This window comes from Macaca thibetana, chromosome 3 (assembly GCF_024542745.1).
Source record: "Macaca thibetana thibetana isolate TM-01 chromosome 3, ASM2454274v1, whole genome shotgun sequence".
Taxonomy (NCBI): domain Eukaryota; kingdom Metazoa; phylum Chordata; class Mammalia; order Primates; family Cercopithecidae; genus Macaca; species Macaca thibetana.
In genome coordinates, this window is record NC_065580.1 from 28,310,605 (window position 1) to 28,333,729 (window position 23,125).

A 23,125-nucleotide genomic window follows, 5' to 3' on the forward strand; every position below is an offset into this window, starting at 1 on the left:
AAACTTCTAGGAGACATTAATTAAATACGTCCTGTTTTTAAAATACCAACATATCAGTTATAACATCTTTTTTCTATTCTAAAAAAAGACAGTCACTTGGACAACTCACGCCATTTAACTCCTTTAACTTTACAAAAACTCCAACTTGTTAAAAAACAACTTCAAAAGGCCCTTCCTTTTGTTTATTTCATACTTTACCTTCTCCCACAAAAATAATTCATCAAACTAGTCAACCACTAAAATAGATCATTTTGTCCAATAAAATATCTAAACACTTAACTACTTATATCAATCGTTTAACTAAACTAATCATCAAAAAACGACATCACTGTCAACAACTTTGGAAAAAAAATCCTTCCTTAATTATCTCTCAATTTACTCATAATCAGATCACTTATCTTCTTACAACTTCTAATTCTTGACAAGTTGCTTGCGCTTCTTTTGTTGAACAATTTTCTACCCAATATCCTAAGTCTCCAATCTTTTCATTTTTTAGGCAACATTCTGTGTTGCCTTTCTCACCAATTTCTGTATTTCCTGTTCAAGGTCCTACCTTTTTTACTAATACTAGTAACAATAATAAGACTAAATATTAAAGTGTTCATCAATCTCAAGTTACAGTTTATCCTTATCCCTCGGTACAACAAAAAAAAACTGTTTACTATTCTCATGGTCTTACTTAATTTCCCTACTACTGGTTGTAACATTGTTAGTAATTCTCAATACGCCGTTTATGTTACTTCTTACATTTCTCAGGCCACTTTACCTCTTTGTACTACTTCTTCTCTTCAAAAACTCTTTTCCTTGTTATCTTCTACTTTGAGCCAACGTCAAACTCCTTTATTCATCACTCATCTTCGTTCTCATTCTCAACTTCCTGGACCATTAATTCATAGTAATACTCAAATTAATTCACTTTTAATAGGCCACCTACATACTACAAAACAAAAATATACTCTACATCACACTAATAGTTCTGGCCTTCAACAACGGTTTCATTTAACTTATAAACAAGCTCGTTCTCTTATTCGAGCTTGTCCTTCCTGTACTCCTTTAAACATTCCATCCTTCCATCCTGGGGTTAATCCACGAGGTGTCCCTTCTTTTAAACAATTAAAGTATGTTCATCATACCATTAATACTTTTTCTCATTTCTGTTATTACTCATCTCTTAACTTGTTTCACCATCATGGACATTCCTCTTATACTTAAAGCTAATCATGCCCCTACCTATGTCTCTCGTAAATTACAAGTTTTCTTACAACAATACAATATTCAACATATCATCGGTATCCCGGACAACAGTCAAGGTCAAGCCATCATTAAACACACAAATTTAACTTTAAAAACTTAACTATTAAAACAAAACAAAAAGGGAAAAATGAGCCCCCCAGAAACCAGATTTTGAAACCAGATTTTGAAGGTTCTTTTTACCTTAATTTTTTTGAATCAATGGAGACAATTGCAAGATTCCGCTGCCGTAACCCATCTTTCCTCACCTCCCTCGGTGATAGTCCCCCCTGACAGTTTAAAGGTTTGGTATCCTAATAAAGAAGGTAAGTATGTTCAAGGGCAAGTTCTAAAACAGGAAAGGGACTATGCTCTTGTCCTTACAGGGAGCGGACCTGAGTGGTTTCCTACAAGATGATTGAAACCCTGTTGAAAAGAAAACTGGATTCAGCATGCATTTCTTCCTTTGTTGGATGTGCCTCGGCGGGGGACTTATTTCCCTTAGTGAGGCTTTGTATGAATATTGGACTTATATTCCCTTTCCGCCCTTGTATCAGGGAGTCGCCTGGGGGGAGGCGGAAATTAAGGTTTTCACCAATGACACTACTTGGATGCCGTCCCCCTATATAGACAAGGACAATATAAAACGGGAAACGGAAATTATAAACAACACATATCAATTTGGAGTGGAAGGAGTTCCAATATGTATGGGAAATAGTTCTCATTGTCTCCGAAAATCGCATGAAGCCTGGGCTGTTCGTTATAATCATAGTCATGTGGCTACTAATACTGTTATTATTGTAACTAGAAGTTTTTAATATAATCATACTGTATATAGTAATGAAACTATTCCTAGTTCTTTACTTTTTTGTCCTATTCTAGAGGTTTCTCCTAATATTGAGGTGCTGGAGTGACAACAATGTCGGGGAACTAAACCCCAAATTTTATTAGAATACAATGAAATGTAAATAACTGATTGGAGTGTGCACGGTAATTTTCAAATAAAATTTAGTCACATACCTTTAAAATGACACTGGGTAAATAAAAGTATTGCTACTAACAGTAATGAAACCTTGGTATGGCGTGAAGGAGGCCTAAAGTACAGAGTCATCTTTGGAAGTTGTTAGCTGCAGGCGATGCCATTAGCACTTTTGTGAGGAATATGTCCCTTAATCTTTCTAACCCAACTAACTCCTTTCATATTCAGTTATATCGAAATACCTCCTGATATATTATTGCTTGTGTCTGTAAGCCCTACCTATTATTAGCAGGGAATTTGACATGGGATAATGATACGGGGATTGTTAATTGTACAGATATGTGTACATTTTTGTCTTGCCTCAATCATTCCTGGTGGCACAACTTTACTGGGGATATTTATATTCTCAGGGCTCGTAAGGAAATTTGGCTACCTGTTAACCTTACGCGACCGTGGGGGGCATCACCTCTTAAAACTTATATTTGGACTTCTCTCCAGCGAACCCGCCATGCCCTTGGACTTATAATTGCCTCGGTGATGAGTCTTGTTGCCATCGCCTCCACTGCGACCGTAGCAGGACTTGCTCTTCATCAAAGCATACAAAATGCTAAATTTGTGCAGCAATGGCACGAGCAATCTCACCGGTTATGGCTTCAACAACAAAACATTTATTCTCAACTTGCTAAAAGATTGGACAACATGGAGCAAGCATTAACATGGCTTGGAGATCAGCTCACTGTACTCAGTACTCAGATAACATTACAATGTGATTGAAACTCCACTCAATTTTTTGTAACGCCTGTGCCTTTTAACATCTCTCAAAATTGGACCGTAATCCAAAAATTATTAGTAGGCCATAAAAATATTAGTTTGGACATCCAAGAGCTCACTCAGAACATTTCCAAAGCATTTCGACAACAATTACATGTGTTGTCCGGAACCGTAACCCTGCAAGAGCTGGGTCAGCGCCTTGCTGCCTTTAACCCGTGGACCCAGATGAAAACATGGATTTCTACAATCTCCGGAAGTATATTGTTTTGGGCACTCAAATTGGGTCTACTTCTTTTGGTGATCCGATGCTCCCTCCGTCGCCTCCAAAAACAAAAGAAAACACAGGAACAAATATAGGCTACCTTTTTAGGATTGAGACAAAACAAAACAAAAAGGGGGAAATGCAGGGGCCTTTGAAAACAGTATGCTGAGAATGGATAGGGCTCAAGGACAGTATCTCCAATTGAACTTTTAATGAACTCCTGTAGGCGCCAAGAAGGCGGGCAGATAAGGAAGAGCATAGAAACAAGGAACTGAGTAGAAGGTTACATGTGGGAAAAGAAAGTTTGTTTTGCATTGCATTCTTTCTGCTGACATGGGGTTTATGGAGTATAAATAAAGTGAGGCGGAGGCTCTGAGTGCGGCCGCCATGTTCTCTGTGTGTCTTTGTCTTTTGTGTGTTCTTTCATTCTCCACCACCCCTGGCATGGACCCCAACAAGCATCCTCCTCCTTCTGCTGTTCTCAGGCTCACCTTCTGTTTTGCCAGAGTTTGTCTTATTTCTCTGGTCTCTGCAAGTGCTCCTTGCTGCTTGGCAAGGTCTCTCCCAGGTCCTGCTGTCTAACGTCCAGATTCTCACACATTTTAATAATACGTACTTTTTCTTTAATACCATCCCTTTACCTCACACCCTACTTACACTCAAGGAAGGAGAGGAAGAACAATTCAGCCCTCCTCCACCACTTTCTCTGTTCAGAAGGCACATGAACTGTGGCCACAAGCCAATGCTCTACATTAGCCTAACCACAGTTTTCCCCTGATACTTGAAATCATGACAAGGTCTTAGTAGAATGCCAGATGTTTTTGCCCCAGGTTACAAAGGCCATTATTTCCTAAATAAAATTGAGCCTGAAACCAAAAATTCTTTTAACTCTTTAGTGACATTTTATTTATGCCATTAAAAAAATTTAGTGTCTGCGTGAGCTATGGAGCCACCTGATAATGGTGAAGTTTCCATTTAACATTTTCCTTCTCCCATTTAGCCCATATATTATACTGAATTACCAGGTTCAGAGAGCAGACAAACAGAAGTTTAAATAAGAAATTACTTTCTGATTGCTGGCAAGATGGCCAAATAGGAACAGCTCCGGTTTGCAGCTCCCAGCGAGACTGACACAGAAGGTGGGTGATTTCTGAATTTCCAACTCAGGTACCCGGCTCATCTTATTGGGACTAATTAGACAGTGGGTGCAGCCCACTGAGGGCGAGCTGAAGCAGGGTAGGGCGTCACCTCACCTGGGAAGTGCAAGGGGTCAGGGAACTCCCTCCGCTAGCCAAGGGAAGCCATGAGGGACTGTGCTGTGAGGAACAGCGCACTCCGGACGAGATACTGTGCTTTTCCATGGTCTTCACAACCCGCAGAACAGGAGACTCCCTCCGGTGCCTACACCACCTGGGCTCTGGGTTTCAAGCACAAAACTAGGCGGCCATTTGGGCAGACGCCAAGCTAGCTGCAGGAGTTTTTTGTTTTTTTTTTTAATGCCAGCAAGACAGAACCATTCACTCCCCTGGAAGGGGGTGCTGAAGCCAGGGAGCCAAGTGGTTGGGCTCGGTGGGTCCCACCCCCCACGGAGCCCAGCAAGCTAAGATCCACTGGCTTGAAATTCTCACTGCCAGCACAGCAGTCTGAGGTTGACCTGGGATGCTCAAACTTGGTAGGGGGAGGGGCATCCGCCATTGCTGAGGCTTGAGTAGGTGGTTTTACCCTCACAGTGTAAACAAAGCCACGGGAAGTTTGAAAAGGGCAGAGTACACCGCAGCTCAGCAAGGCCACTGTGGCCAGACTGCCTCTCTAGATTCCTCCTCCCTGGGCAGGGCATCTCTGAAAGAAAGGCAGCAGCCCCAGTCAGGGGCTTACAGATGAAACCCCCATCTCCCTGGAACAGAGCACCTGGGGGAAGGGGCAGCTGCGGGCACAGCTTCAGCAGACTTAAACATCCCCGCCTGACGGCTCTGAAGAGAGCAGCGGATCTCCCAGCACAGCGTTTGAGCTCTGCTAAGGGTCAGACTGCCTCCTCAAGTGGGTGTCTGATCCCCGGGTCTCCTGACTGGGAGACTCCTCCCAGTAGGGGCCGATAGACACCTCATACAGGAGAGCTCTGGCTGGCATCTGGTGGGTGCCCCTCTGGGACGAAGCTTCCAGAGGAAGGAACAGGCAGCGATCTTTGCTGTTCTGTAGGCTCTGCTGGTGACACCCAGGCAAACAGGGTCTGGAGTGGATCCCAGCAAACTCCAGCAGACCTGCAGCAGAGGGACCTGACTGTTAGAAGGAAAACTAACAAACAGAAAGGAATAGCATCAACATCAACAAAAAGGACATCCACTCAGAGACCCCCATCTGAAGGTCACCAACGTCAAAGACCAAAGGTAGATAAATCCACAAAGATGGGGAGAAACCAGTGCAAAAAGGCTGAAAATTCCCAAAGCCAGCATGCCTCTTCTCTTCCAAAGGATCACAACTCCTCGCCAGCAAGGGAACCAAAGTGGACGGAGAAAGAGTTTGACGAATTAACAGAAGTAGGCTTCAGAGGGTGGATAATAACAAACTCCTCCGAGCTAAAGGAGCACGTTCTAACCCAATGCAAGGAAGCTAACAATCTTGAAGAAAGGTTAGAGGAATTGCTAACTAGCATAACCAGTTTAGAGAAGAACATAAATGACCTGATGGAGCTGAAAAGCACAGCACAAGCACTTTGTGAAGCAGACACAAGTATCAATAGCCGAATGAATCAAGTGGAAGAAAGGATATCAGAGACTGAACATCAACTTAATGAAATAAAGCGAGAAGACAAGATTAGAGAAAAAAGAATGAAAACGGGACGAACAAAGTCTCGAAGAAATATGAGACTATGTGAAAAGACCAAATCTACATTTGATTGGTGTACCTGCAACTGGCAGGGAGAATGGAACCAAGTTGGAAAATATTCTTCAGGATATTATCCAGGAGAACTTCCCCAACCTAGCAAGACAGGCCAACATTCAAATTCAGGAAATAGAACACCACAAAGATTCTCTTCAAGAAGAGCAACCCGAAGACACGTAATCGTCAGATTCACCAAGGTTGAAATGAAGGAAAAAATGTTAAGGGCAGCCAGAGAGAAAGGTCAGGTTACCCACAAAGGGAAGCCCATCACACTAACAGGGGATCTCTCTGCAGAAATCCTACAAGCCAGAAGAGAGTGGGAACCAATATTCAACATTCTTAAAGAAAACAATTTTATTTTCTTTTTTTCTTTTTTGAGACACCTCAGTCTCCCAAGTAGCTGGGATTACAGGCACACACCATCATGCCCAGCTAATTTTTTTGTATTTTTATAGAGACAGGGTTTTGCCATGTTGGCCAGGTTGGTCTCGAACTCATGACCTCAGGTGATCCGCCTGCCTCAGCCTCCCAAAGTGCTGGGATTACAGGCATGAGCCACCGCGCCCAGCCAAAGAAAACAATTTTCAACCCAGAATTTCATATCCAGCCAAATTAACCTTCATAAGCGAAGGAGAAATAAAATCCTTTACAGACAAGCAAATGCTGAGAGATTTTGTCAGCACCAGGCCTGCCTTCCAAGAGCTCGTGAAGGAAGCACTAAACCTGGAAAGGAACAACCTGTACCAGCAACTGCAAAAGCATACCAAATGGTAAAGACCATCGACACTATGAAGAAACTGCATCAACTAATGGGCAAAATAGCCAGCTAGCATCATAATGACACAATCAAATTCACACATAACAATACTAACCTTAAGTGTAAAAAGGCTAAATGCCCCAATTAAAAGACACAGTGATAAATTGGATAGAGTTAAGACCCATCAGCGTGCTGTATTCAGGAGATGCATCTCATGTGCAAAGACACACATAGGCTCAAAATAAAGGGATGAAGGAATATTTACCAAGCAAATGGAAAGAAAAAAAGCAGGGGTTGCAATCCTGGTCTCTGATAAAACAGACTTTAAACCAACAAAGATCAAAAGAGACAAAGAAGGGCATTACATAATGGTAAAGGGATCAATGCAACAAGAAGAGCTAACTATCCTAAATATATATGCACCCAATACAGGAGGATCCAGATTCATAAACTTCTTAGAGACCTACAAACAGACTTAGACTCTCACACAATAATAGTGGGAGAATTTAACACCCCACTGCCAATATTAGACAGAGCAATGAGACAGAAAATTAACAAGGATATTCAGGACTTGAACTCAGCTCTGGACCAAGTGGACCTAATACACATCTACAGAACACTACACCCCAAATCAACAGAATGTACATTCTTCTTAGCACCACATCGCATTTATTCTAAAAGTAACCACATACTTGGAAGTAAAACACTCCTCAGCAAATTCAAAAGAATGGAAATCATAACAGTCTCTCAGATCACAGTGCAATCAAATTAGAACTCAGGATTAAGAAACTCACTCAAAATCGCATAATTACATGGAAACTGAACAACCTGCTCCTGAATGACTACTGGGTAAATAACGAAATTAAGGCAGAAATAAATAAGTTATTTGAAACCAATGAGAACAAAGACACAATGTACCAGAATCTCTGGAACACATTTAAAGCAGTGTTTAGAGGGAAATTTAATGCACTAAATGCCCACAACAGAAAGCAGGAAAGATCTATAACTGATACCCTAATATCAAAATTAAAAGAACTAGAGAAGTAAGAGCAAAGAAATTCAAAAGCTAGCAGAAGACAAGAAATAGTTACTAAGATCAGAGCAGAACTGAAGGAGATAGAGACATGAAAAACCCTTCAAACAATCAATGAATCCAGGAGCTGATTTTTTGAAAAGATCAACAAAATAGACCGCTAGCCAGACTAATAAAGAAGAAAAGAGCGAAGAATCAAATAGATGCAATAAAAAGTGATAAATGGGGTATCACCACTGATCCCACAGAAATAGAAACTACCATAACAGAATACTATAAACACTTCTACACTAATAAACTAGAAAATCTAGAAGAAATGGATAAATTCCTGGACACATACACCCTCCCAAGTTTTCCTTCCCAAACAAGGAAGAAGTTGAATCCCTGAATAGACCAATAACAAGTTCTGAAATCGAGGCAGTAATTAATAGCCTACAAACCAAAAAAAGTCCAAGACCAGACAAATTCACAGCCAAATTCTACCAGAGGTACAAAGAGGAACTCTTGCCCAATCCTTCTGATACTACTCCAAACAATAGAAAAAAAGGGACTTCTGCCTAACTTATTTTATGAGGCCAGCATCATCCTGATACCAAAACCTGGCAGAAACACAAGAAAAAAAGAAAATTTCAGGCCAATATCCCTGATGAACATCGAAGTGAAAATCATCAATAAAATACTGGCAAACTGAATCCAGCAGCACATCAAAAAGCTTATCCACCACCATCAAGTTGGCTTCATTCCTGGGATGTAAGGCTGGTTCAACATATGCAAATCAATAAACGTAATCCATCACATAAACAGAACCAATGACAAAAACCACATGATTATCTCAATAGATGCAGAAAAGACCTCCAACAAAATTCAACACCCCTTCATGCTAAAACTCTCAAAAAACTAGGTGTTGATGGAATGTATCTCAAAATAATAAGAGCTTTTTATGACAAACCCACAGCTAATATCATACTGAATGGGCAAAAATTGGAAGCATTCCCTTTGAAAACTGGCACAAGACAAGGATGTCCTCTCTCAGCCCTCCTATTCAACAGAGTATTGGAAGTTCTGGCCAGGACAATCAGGCAAGAGAAAGAAATAAAGGGTATTCAAATAGAACAAAAAGGGTATTCAAGTACTCTCAAATTTATTAAGAGTAATTGTCTGTTTGCACATGACATGACTGTATATTTAGAAAACCCCATCATCTCAGCCCAAAATCTCCTTAAGCTTATCAGCAACTTCAGTAAAGTCTCAGAATACAAAATCAGTGTGCAAAAATCACAAGCATTCCTATATATCAATAACAGAGAACCAAATCATGAGTGAACTCCCATTCACAATTGCTACTAAGAGAATAAAATACCTAGGAATACAACTTACAAGGGATGGGAAGGACCTCTTCAAGGAGAACTACAAACCACTGCTCAATGCAATAAGAGAAGACACAAATAAATGGATAAACAGTCTATGTTCATGGATAGGAAGAATCAGTATTGTGAAAATGGCCATACTGCCCAAAGTAATTTATAGATTCAATGCTATCCCCATCAAGACACCATTGACTTCCTTCACAGAATTGGAAAAAACTACTTTAAATTCATATGGAACCAAAAAGGAGCCTGCATAGCCAAGAAAATCCTAAGCAAAAAGAACAACGCTGGAGGCATCACACTACCTGACTTCAAACTATACTACAAGGCTATAGTAACCAAAACAGCATGATACTGGTACCGAAACAGATATATAGACTAATGGAATGAACAGAGCCCTCAGAAATAACACCACGCATTTACAACCATCTGATCTTTGACAAACCTGACAAAAACAAGCAATGGGGACAGCATTCCCTATTTAATAAATGGTGTTGGGAAAACTGGATAGCCATATGCAGAAAACTGAGACTAGACCCCTTCATTACACCTTATACAAAAATTAACTCAAAATGGATTTAAAACGTAAACATAAGACCTAAAACCATAAAAAACCCTAGAAGAAAACCTAGGCAATACCATTCAGGACAATACCATTCATGGGCAAAGACTTCATGACTAAAACACCAAAAGCAATGGCAACAAAAGCCAAAATTGACAAATGGGATCTAATTAAACTAAAGAGCTTCTGAACAGCAAAAGAAACTATCATCAGAGTGAACAGGGAACCTACAGAATGGGAGAAAATTTTTGCAGTCTACCCATCTGTCAAAGGGCTAATATCCAGAATCTACAAAGAACTTAAACAAATTTACAAGGAAAAAACAAACAAGCTCATCAGAAAGTGGGCGAAGGATATGAACAGACACTTCTCAAAAGAAGACATTTATGTAGCCAACAAACATATGAAAAAAAGCTCATCATCACTGGTCATTAGATGAGAAATGCAAATTGAAGAAATTGAGAAATGCAAATTGAAACCACAATGAGATATCATCTCACGCTGGTTAGAATGGTGATCATTAAAAAAATCAGGAAACAACAGATGCTGGACAGGATATGGAGAAATAGAAATGCTTTTACACTGTCGATGGGAGTGTAAATTAGTTCAACCATTGTGGAAGACAGTGTGGCAATTCCTCAAGGATCTAGAACCAGAAATACCATTTGACCCAGCAATCTCATTACTGGGTATATAACCAAAGGATTATAAATTATTCTACTATAAATATACATGCACATGTATGTTTATTGCGGCACTATTCACAATAGTAAAGTCTTGGAACCAACCCAAATGCCCATCAATGATAGACTGGATAAAGAAAATGTGGCACATATATACCATGGAATACTATGCAGCCATAAAAAAGTATGAGTTCATGTCCTTTGCAGGGACATGGATGAAGCTGGAAACCATCATTCTCAGCAAACTAATACAAGAACAGAAAACCAAACACCACATGTTCTCACTCATAAGTGGGAGTTGAACAATGAGAACACATGGACACAGGGAGGGGAACATCACACACCAGGGCCTGTCGGGGGTGGGAGACTAGGGGAGGGATAGCATGAGGAGAAATACCTAATGTAGATGACGGGCTGATGGGTGCAGCAAACTACCATGGCACATGTATTGCACATTCTGCACATGTATCCCAGAGCTTAAAGTATAATAATAATAATAATAAAATAAATTACTTTCTGTATACTTGACCAGTGGGTCTATATGTCTGGGTAAGGATGAGCAACCACAGACCTCCTCTGTAAGTTAGTTTCCCAATCTGCAAAATGTGAACCATAATGGTCCCCACCTGGCTAGACTGAGATACGATCCAAAATACAGCTTGCACAGAGCAAGCATCCAAACATATTAATCACCATTTTCATTATTATTAGTGTGGAAGTCCACATGTCCTTTTTCATCTAAATTTTATCTTACTTTGAGAACAAAGGATCTTTTTGAGTACAAAAGAGAACTTAATTTTTATTCTCTTTTTTCTTTTCTACCTAGAATAGTTTGGGTTTTTGGTTTTGCGCTTTTGTTGTTTTACAAAGAGAGATAATATAAAGAGGCAACAAATTTATTAAGAGTAAATATCATATTGATGTTTGGTGAAGGTCTAGCACGAATAGTAAAAGTTGTTTTAGACACTCTCCATTCTGCTATTCTAGGGAGCGTTCCAACCATACTGAAGAAATGGCCATCTGAGGGGATGGGGAGAAGAATAGTGGGTTTAAGGTGGGAGAAAAACATAACCACAAAGAGGATTTTATAAAAATGAGGCAAAATTGATCACCCTGGCTCTGGCCTTGTTCCCCCTCTGTGGGGTTTCCTCTTTTTCTTACAGCAAAAGAATTTTAAAGATTTTGTGTAATTACAGAGAACTTTGAAATCAGAAAATGCAGTTACCAGGGGAGGGCAAGATGTTTCAATCTGAGGAACACACTTCATTATTAGTACTTTATCTAATATCCACGTTAGTATCCTGCACAGTCCAATGCGTTATGCTGTAAACATTTTAAATTTCTCTACATATGTATTCACTTAGCAGTAAATAAAAAATAAATGGATATTAAAAACTGAGAGTTTCCAAGACATTTAAAACATGGATAGCAGCTTAAATTTTTTACATGTCTAATATATCAGATTCTCGTAACTGCTTAAAGCCCTTTAGGAGTAAGTCTAGAACAACACAATCATTACAAAACAGAAGCATACACCTACATTGTAACTGGTTATACAAGTGTTAATACCACGACTTAGAATTTTCTTTATCTTTTTACTCCAATAGGAAGATTTGTATCATGAAAGCCTGGAGAGTTTCTCACCTAAACTCTCATCCTCCCAGATCTAAAACGATGGCATTCATCCACTTTCACTTGCCAAATTAGGATTCTTAATGATTTTAGATCTTTTTCTGTTTTAAAGCTGAAACCAGGATTATGAGCTCGTCTACATTTTTATTGTAAATAATGCATTCTGCATTCTATTACAGAGAAATTGAAGGCTTGTGCTTCCTAAGCCTTTAAGCTACAAACACATTTGTCTGAATCTAATAATCCAGGTAAGGAGAATTGTAATTTACAATTACCCATGATAAAGAAATACCAATTAGCCAAGTGTAAACTGCTAGCACTGAGGCAGTAAAAATAGGGTCTGGAGGCAGGGAACGTAAGGCCGATTCACACTTCAGCTATGGCAGGAAATATTCCCTCCATAGCGCATGCATCAAATAAATAACTTTGTAACTTTACTTCATCCTCTATTTACATAGGGCATACCTCAGGTAACCAACAGAATCCTCCAGAGGGTATTTAAACTCCCAAAGTTCTATACCAGGGCCCTTGAGCCCCTAAGCTTGGGCCGCTCCCACACTGTGGAGTGTACTTTCAATTTCAATACATCTCTTCGTTCCATCCTTGCTTTGTTTGTGCGTTTTGTCCAGTTCTTTGTTCAAGATGCCAAGAGCCTGGACACCCGCCACCGGTAACAGTATGGTTGTGCTGGTGTCTCTCACAAAGGGCTCTTATTCACCCTCTGTTTTCCTTAATCTTTCTTCCCCCTAAACCAAGATCTACTAAAAATATAATCTCTGATCTTAAGGGAGATTAGAATACAGAGATGTAGGATGGGCTACAGAACAACTCATGTCACCATTAAGACAGGGCTGCAACGTCACTATATTATAGCTCCTGTCACCCTGGGTAGACCTGTCCCTCACTGGAATTTTGGACTTCACATATCTATCTTCAGCCCATAAAGGTCATCTTACCTGAACTCCTAAGGAATCAACCTTTTTGGAGCAGAGGGAAGGAACTATTGTCCAGGATGCAAATAGGCCAGGTGTGCTCTTTAGAAACTAACAGAACAACCAGAAACTACCAAACTGAGCAGGATGGCAGGGTCTGGATGGATGCTGCTGCAGGGCAGGTTCCTCCACAAGATGGACCCAAAGAAAGCCTTTAAATACTGACCATGAGTGTGAGAAAAACCACTCCTCCCCCATACGAAGGGCTGCAGCAGAACACTGGCTACACTCAGATGTGCAGATGTATCATCTAAGGTTATTTACAAGAGCTAAAGAAGGTCCTCCTTTGGTGAGAGGACTCCAGAGTTATTCAATACGTCATCATCAGTAGTGAAAGAACAGCGTACTTTAAGGGTGAAGAACTCATACAGATGGTTTCAGGTATCGATGCAGATAGATGTTAAGAGCTTTCACTTTTAGAAAAAGACTGCTAGAAAGGAAATTTTCAGGACAAAATGGAAAACCAGGCAAGGATCACCAACTTGGAAGAAAATACACAACATGGAAAAAGAAGACCAGAATTAACAGAAAAAATGTCTCCAGAGGAAACAAATAATTAAGTGAACAGATTAAAACTAGAAAAGAACATGCAGCATCTTCAGTGAGATTTAGGGAATATTTAATCCACAAAACAAAAATGGGATCCCATAAAAAAGAAATAGCAGAGAACAACAAAGAGAGTTCAACAAATAAAACTGGGATTGTCCACATGGGGAAAAAATTAGTATAAGACCTGAAAAATGCAATCAAGAAATTCTAAACAGGCCAAGTGTGGTGGCTCACACCTGTGATCCCAGCACTTTGGGAGGCTGAGGCAGGCGGATCACCTGAGGTCAGGAACTCAAGATCACCCTGGTCATCATGGTGAAACCCGTCTCTACAAAAAATACAAAAATTAGCCAGGTGTGGTGGTGTGCACCTGTAATCCCAGCTACTCGGAAGGCTGAGGCAGGAGAATCACTTGAACCCAGGAGGTGGAGATTGCAGTTAGCCAAGATCATGCCACTGCACTCCACTCTGGGCAACAGAGTGAGACTCCATCTCAAAAAAAAAGAAAGAAAGAAAAAGAAATTCTAAACATTATGGAGGATATGAGCTTTATGCAAAAAAAGAAAAGGAAATCTGGGCTGGAATATTATGAGAGGGTCGTTGAAGTGAGTTAGGAAGGCCCAATCTGACAAGGGTATTTGAAAAAGATAGTGCAGAGAAAATGGAAGGAAGGAAGTCATTAAACACCACCAAACAAACAAACAGGGAACAATTTCCCAGAACAGAAGGCTATTGGGCTTCATATTAGAAGGCCTCAAGTGCCCACGCATTTACACCAAAAGGACCCAGGCTTAGACTAGTTTTTCCATGGTCCCAGCTGGTGTCGAGCCATTACCCCAAACTGGCCTCCTTTACTGTGTCTCCAAGGCCTCTCTGGGTTTTAAAATAGTATCTCACCACATATAGGAAATACAACAATAAGAAAATATGTTTAAAATATACCAAAACTCTAATGCCACCCAACTGAACGATGCCCTAGAGACACTGATAGACTATTTCAGAAAATTAGTCTTTTCTTTTGGAAGACAAAATATTTTGGAAAACATCACTTTAAGCAAATTTATGCTGAAAATAAACACATATACACATCCATATCTAGTTATCTGTATTATTCTAAAGTGCCTGCCTTGAAAAGATGCATGTGCAGAGGTCTGTGGGGAAAGGGTTGAGGGCAACAGTTTTTCTGAAATCCCCATGAAATGGAAAGTACCATGGAAAACCAATCACTTACCAAAATATTGTAACAGAGGCTCAAGAACTAGAAATTTCTGAAAGAAAGCCTATGGATACGTTGCAAACTTTATACCAGAAAGCATTCTCTTATGACAGCTTCAAGATGTACTCGGAAATTGCTTTTACTGAAACTCATCACTCTTTTAAGACTGCATAGCAGTCATTACTTTCTGACATTTCCTTGTTTATTGCTTGTTTCTTTGTGCATTGCAGGTTCCATAAAAGCTGACTTTGTGCCTGAAATATTAGAAGTGAACTGTGAGTGCTTACTGAATGAATAGGTGAATGGACAAAACCTCCTGCAATATAGCTTTCTTACCACGCCTCAAGAGACTCTTCAGTCCATCCTGCTGTTGTTGTTGATTGGTTCTCCCTGAGTGCTGACCCTAGGCCCAGATTCAGAGATTTCTCCAAGAAACAGCTTCTTTGAAAGACATCATTCCTATTGTCAACCCTGTTGGCATAGAAATAAAATGTAGACGTTGGACAAAGGCAATATTTGTTGTGACAAAGGCGATATTTGTTGTAATAAAACATAAATGTATGTCCATCAGTGGGGAATGAGAATGCTGGGATTTGAAGAGGCCAAAAAATAATACTGCTCTCTTTCTCTCTTGGGAAAGAGAGGGGATGTATTTTTTTGAAAAGCCATAAGCTTACAACAGATGAAATTCAAAATTCATACTAAACTTCACTGGAGAATGTAACCAAAATATGAGGCCACAGGTGAGCTTTCTACTTCTTTCCTCCACTCTCCAAGATGGCCCACTGATACGGTTTGGCTGTGTCCCCACCCAAATCTCATCCTGAATCCCCATGTGTCATGGGAGGGACCCAGTGGGAGGTAGCTGAATCATGGGGGCAGTTACTCCCATGCTGTTCTGTGATAGTGAATGAGATCTCATGAGATCTGATGGTTTTGTAAGGGGCTTTTCCCCTTTTGCTTGGCACTTCTCCGTCCTGCCATCATGTGAAGAAGGATGTGTTTGCTTGCCCTTCTCCCATGATTGTAAGTTTCCTGAGGCCTCCCCAACCATGTGGAACTGTGAGTCAATTAAACCTCTTTCTTTCATAAGTTACCCAGTCTCAGGCAGTTCTTTACAGCAGCGTGAGAACAGACTAATACACTCACCCAGGATTCAGTCTCCCACCTGCAGAAGCAGCGGTCCCCCAGTCGCTGTGCTCCTGGCATCTTTGAGGGCCAGCCACTGGGACTGAAAGCTCAAAGAGGGCAGGGCCGCTGCCTGGTTTCTTCTCCTAGTTTCAACAGTAAGATAAATCATTCCCACCTGAAGTCTGGAATCACTAATAGTGTTATACCCTGGGAGTGTAAATTCCCTCATGCAACATGATTGGGAGGAATAAGATTTCCACCAGATAAATAAATAAATAGTTTGTGGTGCACCCAATGTTATGTTATATATCTATTTACAAGAATACAGTTAGATCAGATCTACATATACCAACACAAGAAATGTTTCAAAGGATTTTAAAAGTGGTAGAAAAATTGCAACACTGTTTGTGACCTTCTTTTTTTCTTTTTTTCTTTTTTTTTTTTTTTGACAAGGTCTTGCTCTGTCACCCAGGCTGGAGGGCAGTAGTATGATCATGTCTCACTGCAGCCTTGACCTCCTATGTCTAAGGTATCCCCCTGCCTCAGCCTCCCAAGTAGCTAGGACCACAGGCACATACCACTACACTCAGCTAAGTTTAAACTTTTTGTAGACATGGGGTTTCACCCTGTTATGCGGGCTGGTCTAGAACTCCTGGGCTCAAGAGACTCCCCTGCCTTGACCTCCCAAAGTACTGGAATTACAGGCATGATCATGGTTCTGCTTATGCAGGTGTAAGACCTCTGCTTAGGCAGGTGGGAGCCCTCCATGCCCCCAATCTGACCTTCTTCTTATAAAAGCAAATGAATAATTCTAATATATGTTAGCATATGTATAAATATGAAAAAAGGAAGACTATGCATTGAACTTAATGATGGTTATCTTTAGCAAGTGGGATCACAGTGGATGTTTATTATATTATAGTTTTGATGATGTCTGAATTTTGTATTAATGGAAAGCCGTTTCTTCTATAATAAGGAAAAATAATTAAGAGTAGAAAAAAGGGAATTAAATTAGAAAGCAGATGACATTTCTTTTCCTCCTAAGATCATGCTGAAGAACAAGAGGAAGAGGGAAACCAAATGGGTGTCTGTAGGACTGGAATATGCAAATGGCCTTGTCCCTAGGTGCCACCACATATGGTGAGGATGGGAGAGTGCTGGCCACCTGTTGCCTCTCATGGCCTGCAGTTTTCTTCTTGAAGCCTCAGGAGCCTCCCACTCCCAGTCCTCATCCCTCCTGTGTGCTGTCACATGAAACCACAGTCTTGGTTCTGGACTTTACAGCCAGCCTATGGGGGCACTGAAAAAAGAGCATGGGCTCTGACAGTAGATGGGCCTAGGCTCAAATGCTAATCCTGCCATGTCCTCAATGTTTGAATCTGGGCAAATCACTTATCTGCTGAAACTTGGTTTTCACATCTCCAAAATGGATTTAATAATATTCTCATAACAGGTAGTGGATATAAAGCCCTCAGCTAGCCTCCTTTCCCCTGATTATAATTTCCAAACTGCTTGAAATAGGGTGTCACGGGACACAAGAGGGATACAGCATAAGAAACTGAGTGAGATTTAACTTCCTAGAATCACATACACTGGGGACTGGTCACTTGAGAAACCAGACCCCAAAGACGCCCTTGGTGTGGGAGCAGAGATCTGTGTCCAGAAACTGCAGGAAAAGCACAAAACTCGGAAGCATGTTCATTTCTCCACCCTCTCATCAAGACAATCAACCTGCTGCTTCGGGCCCTTCTAAGAGTTTGCTTTCACTCTGCTGAATGTCTCCTTTTTTTGCACTTTGTAATATGCTTTAACATCTTTCTTTATGTATCCAAAGAAACAATCAATTAGCTTTAACTTTCAAAATTCTTGATTTTTCACTGTGGTGGCAAAAAAAGGAAGCCTCTGAGACCCCACCAATAACTCATTTGGGATGTCTTTGAAATATTAAACTGTGTTCCTTTAAAAAAAAAAAAAAAAAAAGTAAATGGCCAGGTGCGGTGGCCCACACCTGTAATCCCAGCACTTTGGGAGGCTGAGGCGGGCAGATCAGGAGATCAAGAGATCAAGACCATCCTGGCCAACATGGTGAAACCCCGTCTCTACTAAAAATACAAAAAATTACCTGGGTGTGCTGATGTGCACCTGTAATCCCAGCTGCTCATGAGGTTGAGGCAGGAGAATTGCTTGAACCCAGGAGGCGGAGGTTGCAGTGAGCCAAGATTGTGCCACTGCACTCTGCCTGGCGACTCTTGCTCTAGTTCCCCAGGGAAGAACTTCATAGGATATTGCGTTTTATTTCACATTCCCCACCTCAAGCCTTGTCTCCCAGCATTCCAGAGACTAGTGGAGGCATGGAAGAGGTACGGTCTGCGCAAGCTCAGGCTAACAGCTCTCTTACAAGATGGTTTTCAGACTAACTGTTAAGATGACCCCAAGTAAGCATGGATTCTGTAAATGTGTCACTGAAAAGCTGAATCCTGCTATCAAAGACAAGAAAAGAGCTTCAAGAACAGACTCTGGAAACAGTCCAGCCACACAAAAGCTGGAGAGATTCAGGAACCAAGTAAGAGTGAGGAGCAAATGATCAGGCTGTGAGACGGACCAAGCCACGGTGATTCTGGCATAAGAAGAGGTGACTATAACAAGGTTTCAGAAGACAGCCTCACATATACGAGCAATTGCTTTACAATTAAGAGGCTTCTGCGATTTAGTGTTAAAAGGATGATCTTTTCAATAAATAGTGCTGGAGCACTTATATTTTATATTATATAAAATACTTATATTTCAAAAATATACTTCAATCCACACCTTATATCACATACAAACATCAATCCTAAGTAGGTTATAGGCCTAAACTTATAAGCTAAAATCATTCTTTCAACAATAGAAGAAAACATAAGAGAAAAATCTTTGCAACTTCGAGTTAGGCGAATAGTTTTTAGAGAGGACACCAGTCAGTATCTTTAACCTTAAAAACATATTAAATCGGCTGGGCACAGGGGCTCACGCCTTTATCCCAGCACTTTGGGAGGCTGAGGCGGGTGGATCACCTGAGATCAGGAGTTTGAGACCAGCCTGACGAACATGGAGAAACCTCATCTCTACTAAAAATATAAAATTAGCTGGGCATGGTGGCACATGCCTATAATCCCAGCTACTCGGGAGGCTGAGCCAGGAGAATCGCTTGAACCTGGGAGGCAGCGGTTACAGTGAGCCGACATTGCGCCATTGCACTCCAGCCTGGGCAACAAGAGCAAAACTCCATCTCAAAAAAAAAAAACCAAAACCAAAAAAAAACTTACTAAACTGAGCATCAGAAGTTAAAACCTTTTTTCCTCCAGAATATACAGGAGGCAACATCACCAAGATAACAGGATAGGAAATACCAGCCTTTATCTACCACATTAAAAATATATATATATAAACAGCTATGCACAAAACAAATAGTCCAGAGGGAGCTCAATGGTTCATTAAAGAATCTGCAGCAATACAGTAGAGCACAAAAATCCAGGGAATATTCACATAAAAAGTATCGCTGGTGAGACTGGCATAGCTAAGATGCCAGGAGATGACTAGGAGTGAAAAAGAAGAAAGTCAAAGACTATCGGTATCAGTTACACGATGGGAACCACCAGCATTGCCAGGGGCCTGCTCCACAAAGGACACTGGCATCTCTTGTTACTGAGCTAATCAACAACCCTTCTCACCAGAGAACCCCAGAGAAAGAGAGATGCCTGAACACCCCATCCCCATCCATGAATTTGATAGACTGTTGAGCCACTTCAGGAAAGGAGCAACCACCTCTCCCAAGCCCATGTGTTCTTTGATCCTGGAGCTACACTGACCTGCGAGTGCCTGCACTCCAATGACAGCATCTTAGTCCATTTGTGTTGCTCTAAAGGAATACCTGAGGCTGATAATTTACAAAGAAAAGAGGTTTATTTGGCTTATGGTTCTGCAGGCTGTACAAGAAGCATGGTGCTGGTCTCCTCAGCTTCCTGTGAGGGTCTCATGCTGCTTCCACTCATGATGGAAGGTGAAAGGGAACTAGCATGCAGAGATCATACGGTGACAGCAGAAGCAAGGGAGAGAGAGAAGGTGCCAGGTTCTTTTGGACAACAAGCTCTCAGGGAAACTAAGAGACCTCATTCACTCCCACAAGGATAGCACCAAGCCATTCATGAGGGACCCTCATGACCCAAACACCTCCCAATAGGCCCCACTTCCAACATTAGGGATCAAATTTCAACATGAGGTTTGGAGGATCAAATATTCAAACTATAGCACCTGGACTCTGTGGCTGTACTGGGCCTGACACTGGAGTCATCACCAAAGTGAGCTAGTTCACACGCCAGGCCTAAGAGCCAAACCTTCACTGTGCATGCTTGTGCTCTGGGCACCAGCTCAGCTACCATAGAGAGCTAGGCCCCGCCTGGACCCCAGAGTCACTCTAACTCTGCACACACTTGTGTTCCCATTCTCAGCTCCCCAGCTAATTCACAAACATCTGCAACTTGCATATCTTCACCAACTCAGCAACAGGGGTGCCTTCACCGTGGGCACCAGTGGCATTACCACCCTGGATCCCAGAACTGTAGTTCCTCTACACATGCCTGTGCTTCAGGCCTCAGCACTGTGGTTGCTCCACAGGTGCCATGCATCAGACACCAGTGCCACCACCACCATGAGTGGACCTACAAGCCAGACCCAGTGCCAAGAGGGATCCCCTCAGCCCCAACATCTCCAGAGAGGAAAAAAGAGATCATGAGGACTTAGCAGCCATTGCCACTGAAGATCCTAACAATCCTGGATGCCGCTATAGACATCCACAATATTGGCCACTAAGGATCTCTGCAATCTTTGTTAACACTGACCTCGGCTTACAGTGCCACACAGAGACTACACAGCTGTACTCTCACTGGTATTAGAAACCCTGAAGGCCACCAAACAAGCACTCTCATACTCCCCTACAGGGGAAGGTCTTTCCACAGCAAAACTAGCCTGTAAAGTCTGGAAGAGGTGACTGCTCCATCAAATGCGCAGATATGGATGAAGACAACAAGAAACATGAAAAACAATGGAGACATAATACCACCAAAAGAACACAATAATTTCCTAGTAACCAACCCCAAAGAAATGTAGATACACAAACTGCCTGACAAAGAATTCAAAATAATAGTTTTAAGGAAGCTCTGCAAATTTCAAGAAAATACAGAGAAATAATTCAATGAAATCAGAAAAATAATAAACTAACAAGTGAGAAATTTAAATTATTTTTAAAATAGTGAGATTGAAATTATTTTTAAAAAATCAAGCAGAAATTCTATAGTCCCAGCTACTCAAGAGGCTGAAGCAGGAAGATAACTTGAGCCTAGGACATCAAGGCAGTGAGCCATGGTCATGCCACTGCACTCCAGCCTGGGTGACAGAGCAAGACTCTGCAGCAAAAAAATGTATCTCTTGAGACAAATGAAAATGGAAATGCAACATACCAAAACTTACTGGATGCAGTAAAAGCAGTTCTATCAGAGAAGTTTATGGCAAGAAACAGCTACATCAAAAATGAAGAAACATCCCCCCAAAAACAACCTAATGCTACACCTCAAGGAGCAAAAAAAGGAAGGACAAATGAAGCCCAAAGTTAGTAGAAGAAAGGAAATAATAAAGATTAGAATAGAAATAAATGAAATAGAAACAAGAAAAACAGTAGAAAAGATCAATAAAACTAAGAACTGGTTTTTTAAAAAGATAAGCAAAATTGACAAAACTGTAGCCAAACTAAGAAAAACTTTTTTTCTCCAAAGATGCCAATAAGAAAATAAAAAGACAAGCCCTAGACTGGAAGAAAATATTTATTATAAATATATCTGGAAAAGGTCTTATATCTAGAATATATAAAGAGTTATAAATCAAAAATTAAAAAAAGAAACAACTCGATTTTTTAAATGGGCAAGACTTGAGACACTTCAAAAAGGAAGATATACAAATGGCCTATACACACAGAAAAAGATGCTTAATATTGTCCGTCACCATGTAAAATACACGTTAAAATCACAATGAAATATCATGACATACCCAGCAGCATTATTAAAAGTTTAAAAGATTGACAATAACAATTGCTGGCAAAAATGTTGAGCAATGCGAATTCTCACACACTGTTGGTGGGAATGTACAATGATTCAACCACTCTGGAAAAGAGTTTGGTGGTTTATTATAAAGTTAAACATACCCTTACCCAAGGACTTGCAATTCCACTCCTAGGTATTTATTTACCCAAAAGAACAGAAGAACATATGTCTACACAATGACTTGTATATGACTGTTTAGAGTTGTTTTATTCCTCATAGCTCAGAACTGAAACAACCCAAAGGTCCATCAACAGGTGGATAAATGGATAAACACAATGTGGTATATTCATACCAGTGAATATACTCATCATCATTAAAAATGAATGAACTGCTGATGAAGCAGCAGCACTGATGACCTCACAGATATTATGTTGAGCAAAAGAAGCCAGACAGAAAAGAACACACACTGTATAATTTCATTTTTATGATGTTCTAGAGTAGAAAAAATGAATCTATGGTGAAAAACATAAGAAAAAAATGGTGGCTTCAGATGGGGATGAGATAGGAATTAACCATAAAGTGACTGCAAAGAGGCAGGGGGGACTTTGGGGATGATGGAAGGGTGGCAGTGCGTAGGAATATGCCTTGGTCAAAACTAATCAACCTGCGCAGTTACAATGGGTGCCTTTATTAAATATAAACTATGTCTCAACAAATTGAATTTATTTTTAAAAAATGTCAGATAACATCATGCCTCAAAATCCTGCCATGATCTTCCTTTCATGCTGCAAGAAAACCAAAGTTCTTCCTCTGGCCTATGAGGCCCTTCATGATCTACACCTTCCCCCATTACCTTCTGACCACTTCTCCCACCATAATTATCACCATACACTCTACTTCAGCCACTGTAGCCTCTTCGGTGTTCCCCAAACAGCCAGCACATTGCCACCTCAGAGCCTTTGTACTAGCTGTTCCTTCCTCCTGGAATGCTTTCCCTCAGACAGCCACATATT

The 23,125-nt window shown here is 40.8% G+C and overlaps 1 long non-coding RNA gene across 1 annotated transcript in view; it reads right to left on the minus strand.

The window, feature by feature from the left end:
* Window positions 1–15,244: 15,244 nt before the first annotated feature.
* LOC126949735 (uncharacterized) overlaps window positions 15,245–23,125 on the minus strand; it is a 73,093-nt gene continuing 65,212 nt past the window's right edge. The window contains exon 4 of the long non-coding RNA XR_007723956.1: window positions 15,245–15,384. This is a non-coding gene — a long non-coding RNA (uncharacterized LOC126949735). The remainder of the gene's footprint in view (window positions 15,385–23,125) is intronic.